The sequence below is a fragment of the Platalea leucorodia genome (genome assembly GCF_965183815.1).
Source record: "Platalea leucorodia genome assembly, chromosome: 2".
NCBI classification, from domain to species: Eukaryota; Metazoa; Chordata; class Aves; order Pelecaniformes; family Threskiornithidae; genus Platalea; species Platalea leucorodia.
In genome coordinates, this window is record NC_138824.1 from 47,264,508 (window position 1) to 47,274,519 (window position 10,012).

Consider the following 10,012-nt stretch of genomic DNA (forward strand, 5'->3'; position numbering starts at 1 on the left):
ATAAATGCTTAGAATGCTGAGCAGCTAATTCAAACAAGCGTAAAGTCGTGGATGCAATGATTAACAAGGAAAGTATCTTAGGCTGACATAGCAGAGTTGCACAGATGCATTTCAATTTGATATAGGTAAGTCACTGCAAATAAAGCGAGCAAACTAATCCATGGTGACATTCCAGCGTAGACAAGGCCTAGCAGCTTCAATGGTAACATATCCTTAGGTGGGAAAGGACAGCTTTGAATAAGGTGTGCTTGATAAAGATTGAGTATTCATGTGTTAAAACAGGACCTGTTTTAGTAAATTTCAGAAAAACTGATTTAATGTCAAGTAAAAAAAGAACCAATTAGCAACATAATGGACATACTTTAATTGCCGTAAGCTGGAGGGAGTGGACATCCACTGCAAGGAGATGCTTTCAGTCCCAGCATGATTGACCTGCCATTTAGGTAGGATGGTGCTAAGAGAATTTTTGCAAGAGAAATGTAAAATTATTGGGTTTTGGGCTTTAAGTTAGAGAACCACTGGAGCCTGAAATCTGTTGAGTGTGTTTATCGTGCAGCCAGCGAACTGCACAGGAATGCAGTGAATCCCTGTTATTTATCTTTCTTAGCTTTATTTTTATATTGATTTTTATTGAAAAAATGTGAATAGACAATACAAAGAGCAGAAAGGGTAAATGAATGGAAGAGAAACCAAAAGCAAGGAAATGCATCTTACAGTTGACATGTGAAACTCTTTTAAATGAATCTGGGATAAAGCAGGAACCCTTTCAAAGGCATGACTTCCATTGCTTCAAAAAAGTATATGTAACTGGAAAGTGACCTGTTAGAGAACAAGCTCTGTTGGGATGAATATATTTTCTCTCAACCAAAAATAGCTTGTAAAGGAGCTTATTTTTCTGAATAAGCTGCTAAAAGGAATGTATTTTCTGTGTAAGGAGGTTAAACTTATTTGTTTAGCAGATTTCTGCTGAAGTTAGATGCCTAGTCAGTGAACGAATACTTCAAAAATTATTTGTGATCTAGTAGTGCCTGAGGTTTAGTTGAAATTTATGGGATGATGTTACCAGCTCTTCAGGGGCATGGAAAATATTTAATTCTGTAGTGCTGAGAGAGAGAGAGAGACTGCAGAGTGTGAGGGGAAGGGAGCTGGAGGGGTAACAGTCTGCTGCAGCTAAGGGGAGCTGAGAAATATAATGTGACTGCAGGAGGTAACAAACGTTTAGAGTCCAGGCTACCTAAGACGGGAGTCTGTGTAGCGCAGAGGGTGCTTTTGTGGTAGGGCTGGAGCCAGAATGAAACAGATAAAAAACTTCCTGGAATGCCTGACATGCCTCTGCGGAGGCACTGGGGTGTAAGGATCAAACAGGCAGCCAGGAGATGGGTGTCTGGCCACTGCTGTTAGTAAATCTACAAAGAAAGGATGGTTAAAAGGATGGCTTAAAAGCCGAGAACCTAACCACAAATGATCTCCCAGGATTAGGGCTTTATTTGTGAAATGCTTCAGCCACTTCACTACCTGCTCTTGAAATCTCAGAAACCTTGAAATGATTAATAGTGAAAATATGAAACACTACCTATCACAAAACCGAAAAGTTCTTTGATGAGAGCTTGAAAGGAACCGATTTAAGACAAGATAAACTGGTCAGAGTACTAAACTGACCCAGTTAAATCTTTCGACTTGAAACTCATATTGTGTGACTGATAAAGCCAAATAAAATTACTGTCTTTTTGACTTGAAGTACATAAATAATCTATTTTAGGTCTGTGCATGTTTCCCAGCAGCACGTTGTGCAGAGAGAGTGAGGAGCATGGGTGAGGGTGTGAACAGTGAAATTCGTGTCTTCTTGGCTTATTAGCCCAGCTGATAAGCAAACAGTAACTAACGCAGTTGTATTGGTTCTAATAATTTGGGTATATTTGGATGGGTGGCTTTGTACCATGAAAACCCAACTTGAAGTTCATTGTTTACACCTGCACAAATAGACATAAAACACTGATTTCTTTTTTTCTTTCTCATTCTGATGAGGTAGAAATGACTGAAAGCTGCCAGGCCAGTCTATCCACTCTCATTATCCACTTCTGCAACAGTCAAGTCTGTTCGAGTTTGCCTTTAAGAGAGTTTCCTCTTCGAGAAACAAGGCTGGATCTTCAGCTTTTAAGAGAGGTTTCCCTGGGTGGTTTTACATGATTTAGGGGAATATAGAGTGAAATTTGCCTAAAACTGAGAGTAAAGAAGTGATTTAAGCGTGGGATTCCAGATGCCTAAATTCAAACCCGTGGTTCTTAAAGCATACTACTTTCAGAAAGGGTGAAAACAGGTCCCCCCTGCTCAGGATTTTACTGTTGATGAGCCCTGCAGAGTGACGGCTTTGCTTGTGAGGCAGCAGCTTGGGGATTCACTGGCTGCCTAATCCCTACTTGATGCCATTCACAGGGCATTCAGCAGAAATACGTAACTCTCAGATAGCCCTTGTCTATACTGCCTGAGCACTGTAGGCTGCTCTTGCTACTTGCTCCGTGCTCTTTGGAAGTTCCCGCGTGGCTTTCATTTTAAAATGGAGGTGAATTTCATTTCTCTCTTTAAAACAATGTTTTGGTTTTTGGCTGTGGAAAAAATGTACCACCAGAAAGGAAATTAAATGAATGTCAGAGCCCAGAAGGTAAATCTCTGGCCATTGGGTAAGTGAGCTGGGGGCAGAGTAAGAGCATAGCTTTGGCGATTTAATAACGTTTGAGATTGACAGGCTTGTGTAAGCTTGGTGCAGTTAGTCTTCTTCACATGAAATAGTAAAAGGTGACAAATAGCTTTTACAGATGCAGTTTTCATTTTGAGTTTAACCGCTATAACTTTATCTCCTCTTAAAGTGGAGTATACCTGCTCTCAGGCTCTGTGGTCCACAAAGGAATTCACAGTGACTAGCTCAGACCCAGACATCTTACTTCCAGGTGTCCAAAGTTCAGTGAGAAAAACCCCATTGTTTTATGATGTTTTTTAGATTTTTTGATCTTGCCCTTCTGACACGTTCCATTTTTCTTGCCATTTGCCAGCAAGGAACCAAACAGGTAAATAGAAATGCTGGGTTATAGCTGAAGCCGGTACAGCTTGTGTGCCTAGGACGTTAGGCTATCCCCCTTTTTCTTTTTGAGGAACACGCAAGAGGTTGGTTTCCCATCAGACCCTTTTTCACATGCATATTTTATCCGAACAAACTGAATTGTACTGGAACGACACCCAAGGGCAGGAAGAAGCTCCAGAAGTATTATGCTGTGCAGGCACTCTCTGACCCGACTGTACTGGTATGTCTCAGCCTAAGGATACATCCACGGGCTTTTCAGGAGACTGTCTGGGGGAAGGCTGGTTGCAATGAGCCACAGCTGTACCAGGCAGTGTCCTGACCATCAAGAGGTATGGATAAACAATCCATGTTTTGTGTCCTGTGCTTGTTTTATTTCCTAGTATATACAGAGCCTTTGTGAAATACGCAATATTACAGAGAAGAGGGGTGAATTTTAGCTACGTTTTATGCATGGAAGACCTTCGGCTGGGGCTGCACGGCTAGAAGGCGTGTCCCCTGGGTGGTGGATAGGGGATCCCTCTCTGGAGGGTGCACCGGATAAAATTGAAGAAGGTGCCGCGAACCAACGCAGCCTAAGGGAAGGCCACCCTGACAGAAAAACCACTGGCCCTCCAAGTCATGGGGGTTGGGCAGGAGGCCAACTACCTCCTCCCGGAAAAAAAAAAAAAAAAAAAAGTTGCAGAAACGACGAGCATCAACTCGGAGATGGAGAAAATCAGTAATGAAATGAGGAGGAGGAGATGGAACTGGATCGGTCATGTCCTGAGGAAAAAACCAACAGAAGACTGCGCTGTGGCCCTTGGGACTCCAGAGCACGCAGCCGCAGACCGATCGAAGTGGAAGAACGATGTTCGCGCCTTGTGTGCCTCCTGGCACTGAGAGAATTCAGATTCAGAGATTCAGATTATGCATGGAAGATCTCTCCAAGCCTTCCATCTGCAGAGATTTAACTGACTTCAGGAGAGCGGTGCTTCTATCTATCCATACAGGGAACATCTTCAAGTTTGGGCCATTATTCTGCAAGTTTTGGCTGCTGCTGAGCTGCTGGTGTTCCTCCTCAAACACCAGAGTTTGAACCATGGAGGATGTTACTGACAAAATGTACACGTGGGTGCAACAGGTCTTGATTTAAACTGTAATTATGACGACCTTTCAGTACACCTTATGGTGCCTGCTACCAGCTGAGGATCTGTCCCCTGGGATGTTGCAAGGAACAAGGCAAAGCGCTGCAACACACCAGAAAAGTTCAAAAAAGTTACAGAGATCACAGACTTTTTTTTCCCTTTTTTTTTTTTTTTCGGAAGCAAGGGGAAGCTGGAATTAACAGTGTAAAATCTTAATGAGTAAATTGTGCTGAACGCTGCGGTTCACCTCTGTTATTCTCCCAGTCTCAAATGTTTACCAGCCAATCAGAGCATTCCTTAAAACCAAAGATTTATAATGAAAAGTCAGCCCTAATTGAATTTCTTCATTAAGAACACCATCAAACAGATACAGAACACCTTACACCACCTTGTTTAAATTAGATTCATTTTTCTGATTAATTATTAAAAGGAAAGTTTAAAAAATCATAAAATCTTAAGTGCTATTAAAAATTGATTAGGAATGCATTTTTTCATTGACCCAGTTTGTATTTTTTTTTAATTTTTTTTTCGTCAAAGCTAATACGTTTGAGTAGCTGCCTCAGACAGAAGTTTGTAATCATTTGGTCATCAGTCAATTAATCACAGCTTCATAAATATTGATCTCAGATTACATTTATTCTTCATTCTTGAAAGATAGTTTTTTATTAATTTAGGCTCACTCACATACATTGTGGTTTACGCTGAAATTATTTTTAAAAGTTCTATTAAAATTTAATTTGAGCAGCCAGCCAACAGTGCAGCCACTGCACATTGTGCCACCTTTCGGCAGGTTTATCACCTCCTGAAAGGTCTGGAGTGCCCACAGCTCTTACTGTAGGGCTTGCTGACTGGCATCTGCCACCTATAAAACCTCTTTAGCTGGAAGTTGCAGGCCACTGTCCATGCCAGGCAGAAAGAGTAATTTGAGAGTAAGTGTGGATTTTTCTGAGGGGAGAAAAGACGGCCCTGGTGTTTCCTGTCCCACCCTCAGTGGCCGTGTCCTGATTCCTGGTAGTCCATCACAGGTGGTGGTGCCTTCCTGATGGCCGTACAGCGCTCTGGCTTCTCTTTGGCCTCTCCCAAGCGTCGGGTACATATGTTGAATGTACCCAGCCCTGCTGTAGTCCCTGTCATGGAGGTCATATGTGAGGTGATGACCTGTCCCAGGACAGTGGGTGTACCTGGAAGTGAAACAGTAACATGCAAGCAAAGTTACTTAACATTCCTGGTCCAATTTTTTTTTTGTTGTTGTTGTTTGTGCTTGCTGCTATAATTTAAGAAACACAGCTATGGGCATATAAGGGGTAAGAGCACACAACTGAAGAGTGACCTGAAGCATTCACTGAGCAGGATGAATCCTTTTCCACCCCATACTTTGTGCTTTAATTTGAATGCTGTGTTTCATGCTGAGAATGACAAATTTCTCCAGGCCAGGAACATCTGAATCGCAGACTTAGAATCATAGAATCATAGAATCACAGAATCGTTAAGGTTGGAAAAGACCCTTAAGATCATCGAGTCCAACCATTAACCTAGCACTGCCAAGTCCACCACTAAACCATGTCCTTGAGCACCACGTCTACCCATCTTTTAAATATCTCCAGGGATGGAGACTCAACCACTTCCCTGGGCAGCCTGTACCAATGCCTGACTACCCTTTCGGTGAAGAAGTTTTTCCTAATATCCGACCTAAACTTCCCCTGGCGCAGCTTGAAGCCATTTCCTCTCGTCCTATCGCTTGTTACTAGGGAGAAGAGACCGACCCCCACCTCACTACAACCTCCTTTCAGGTAGTTGTAGAGAGCAATAAGGTCTCCCCTCAGCCTTCTTTTCTCCACACTAAACAACCCCAGCTCCCTCAGCTGCTCCTCATAAGACTTGTGCTCTAGACCCTTCACCAGCTTTGTTGCCCTCCTCTGGACAGGCTCCAGCACCTCAATGTCCTTGTAGTGAGGGGCCCAAAACTGAACACAGCACTCAAGGTGTGGCCTCACCAGTGTCGAATACAGGGGCACTATCACCTCCCTGGTCCTGCTGGCCACACTATTTCTGATACAAGCCAGGATGCCATTGGCCCTCTTGGCCACCTGAGCACACTGCTGGCTCATGTTCAGGCGGCTGTCAACCAACACCCCCAGGTCCTTTTCCGCCAGACAGCTCTCCAGCCACTCCTCCCCCAGCCTGTAGCGTTGCATGGGGTTGTTGTGACCCAAGTGCAGGACCCGGCACTGAGCCTTGTTGAATCTCATACAGTTGGCCCCTGCCTAACGATCCAGCCTGTCCAGGTCCCTCTGCAGGGCCTGTAGGACTTGCTACAGCTTCTGCAGTAGTTTGGGTTCTTTGTCCTATTCTCTGTTAAAACACATGTTAAGATAAGTCACTGTTCCCTAAAATCTCACTTGATTGAGGACTTCGGAGTGATGGGATCATGTAGCAACCGTTGTCTTTTACATCTCTGAAAAATCCCTAGCCTCATCTTTAATGTCTGAAATCAAAACTGGTTGCCCATTGTTGTCACTCCAAAACCATGTTTATTCTGGCACAGCTCTTCTGAGAGGCTCTGAAATACAGTTTCAAATCATAGGCAGCAGAGCGTCCTGGTGTGCTCCTCAGCATCAGCATGCAGTCATACGAACCCTTGTCAGCATTCCTGATTTTTGCTGACGTTGGATGTGTGTAATATGGAGAATGGATCATTTTTGTGACTATCCATGTATCTAAGATTGAAAAAAAATGGTTTAATTTTCAGATTCCTATTCCCCAATCAATGTATAGTACTCATTTACCATATATTCTGCTGAAATGTAACATCCTTTTACACATTTGGCATATCCACAGCACTCATTTTTCCCATAAAACATGAAATCAGACTACAGCAAGTTCTCAGACCCTTTCCTTTAAATCTCAGTCACACACAGTGCTTTTCTGCCCTTTCAGAAAAGTCATCCTGTAAGGATCATGTCAGAGACAGCATGTACAGAGGGCATCCAAATAACCCATTTGTTTTACAAATAGCTGTGATGACTTAAGATCTTACCACCTCTGAGCTGTTTGCTACCCTTGTTCTCTTCATCTGTTTGCTGCAAAGTCAAGCTCATTTTTCGCTTTCATTGTCCACGGGCTGTCAAGATGCTGGACATAATTTGTTTGTTTTGCATTGTGGCAAATCAAGAAGGGTATTGTCTGCCATGCGGACAGTCATTTCCAGCAGAGAAGTGCTAGCAAGCATACCTAACAGGGGATGTGTTTAGTTACTCCAGTTATATCCTTAAAAAGATGCCTGTCTATTCTCTATATGTTGCGTAATCAGAAGTGGGTTCCGAGTCCAGTTACATCTGATGTCTTCAAACAGGAGGAATGCTAAGGAGATCTAGTAATATATCACCCTCTGAGCATTTCTTTGCATTTCTTTGCAATAGTGTGGTGGTGGGAACCACCTGTCTGTTTATCCAGTGATTTGACAGATGCTAGTGTGAGCAGTGTGTTAAGTTTTGTACTGAGCTCGGTAATCCTGGACAGTCTTTCCTGGCAGAAAAGAAGAAAAGGAAAAGCTGCAAAGCAATAGAGAGAGACGACTGTAACAATGCCCCAGCTCTTCTTGGCTTTTTGCTGCAGACACCTGCAAAATGGCCCAACTGGAGTTTTCCCACTGAAGTGTTGTGTCACTAACTCAGTGCTCAACAGCTTCAGCACTTCTGAGAATGAATCCTGTTGCTGAATATAAGCTACTAGTTTATGGAATTGCATCTTTCTCTTAAAACTAAAACTTGATCTCTCCCTAAATACTCAGTTCTTTTAGTCCAGAATATGCAAAGCTGTGTGTTTTTATGAAATAGTTTTTTCATAATAATGTAAGAGAAAAAGAATGTCTTTCCTGCTAGTATATGCAGTAGCTACTTCTGTCTCTCTAGATTTTGTATTAATTGGATTGAGTTGATTTAATAAGTTCAGCTAATCTTTGAAAGGCTTTCTAATGGATTTCATGTTAAAAATGTAAAAAAAAGTGTTGTTTTGCATTTTGACAATATATATGTTTACCCTTGGCTCACAATCAGGGACCTCTGGAGTGCAGTGGCAACCAGGGAATTGTATACAGCTCCTTGCAGGACCAGGCATTCATCAGCAAGACATGTGAGATGCTACGGATCCAATCGGTCCCAGGTCTTTCCTGCTTGACTTGCCTCTGAGACCTGTACTCCCGGTTTCTCTGTCTCTTCATTACAATAACGTTTAGCAAAGATGTTTAATATCCAAGTAATTTTTCTTGTTGTCTGTTATGGTAGTGTTACTGGATTAAAACAGAAACACCCCACCCCATTTTTGACAGTTGATGATAGCTTGTCAGACACGACTTCAGAGACTTGTGAGTGCTCCTGGGACACCGCAACTCAGGTAAATGTAGACTTAGCCTCTGAGGCTAGTTTCAGGAAAAACACAGGTAAGAAATAGACTGCTGTACATATCTTAAATCGACAAGAGAGGAAGGGAGGGAAGGATATAACATATATCCAGGAACTGCTGGAGTTTTATAAGCTTTGTGTTATTGTTTTTTAAATCTATCCAGGGGGGTTATGTTAGGAGGTAAGTGGAGAAATGGAAAAGCAAAGATAGAAGCAATTGGAGTGAATGGCCAATAAGCGAAGGGGAGAGAGGGGCCAATGTGAAAACTACAGAGATACTCCGATGATATCAATATCCATCAATTCCTGCTTGAACGGTGGCTGCAGCTGTTCTGCCAGCTTTGCTCCTTGGCAAGCTCATCTCTGCAGCTCCCCTCACCCCTCTGCGCTCATGGGGGTGAAGGAGAAGGAAACCCTGCCTGAGGCCTGGTGGCCATGAAGGGGTGCTTTCCCACTGTGCAGGCACTCTTCAAGGAGCCCATAAAGAGCCCTTTGAAGGGCCTGCAGGGTACACAGCTTTCATCTTGGGTGTCTGAAAAACAAGTGAGAATTGTTTTGTAGATTCTTCTTCACCCAACAAAAAGATGTCGTATCTATATATGAGCGAATCTCACCAAACATGTCTGAGAGTCACTGCAGAGAAACAGAGCTTTCTAGGATATGATGCATCATATCTTCAGATAGACATCCTGAATAGATTTGATAACTTGTATTCTACAAGTGCCTAGTTTTTCTACAATGCCTATAAAGGGACTCTAGGGTGACTAGACCAGACATTGTAGATGTGTCTTGAGACTGATGAAGTGAATCCCATACTTTGTGTTGGGAAGCTGGGATGAAGAGACATTTATGTTTCAATTCAATATGGTCAGCAAAAAAGGGAACTCTGACAAGTAACTGAAGATATTGATTTCAGTGACATTTCTGTAATCATATCGTAAGCGCAGTGGGTTTTAGATCCAGCTGTTTATCGTCTGGGGGAAGACTAAACCAGACTGGCTTACAACTCTGCTTTTCCTGAACGCAGCCAGAGTCTTGCTTACTGATAAATCTATAAATGAACCATTCTGCCAGATATACTGCACCAATAGATTTCCTTGTAAGTCTCAGTTGCTACAAAACATCCTTTGAAAAGGATTGCACTCTGCCAATAAAATTTGTCTTTTGGAACTTTTTCCTACATAGTTTATTTACATTTTTTTTCCTTTTCTCAAGTATTTTCTGTTATTCAGAAAGAGAGTTTTGCTAACTTTAAAGAGGATAATAAAGTCAGTTGATGAGTATATGTATTTGTTGAGAGTGCTTGTAGGAACACTGGACTGCTCTATCATCTATGCTGAAATATATGGGTAATTCATTCACTAAGTGCAATCAGGAAAAATCAAGGACTATTTATGTCTGGCCTTGGCTTT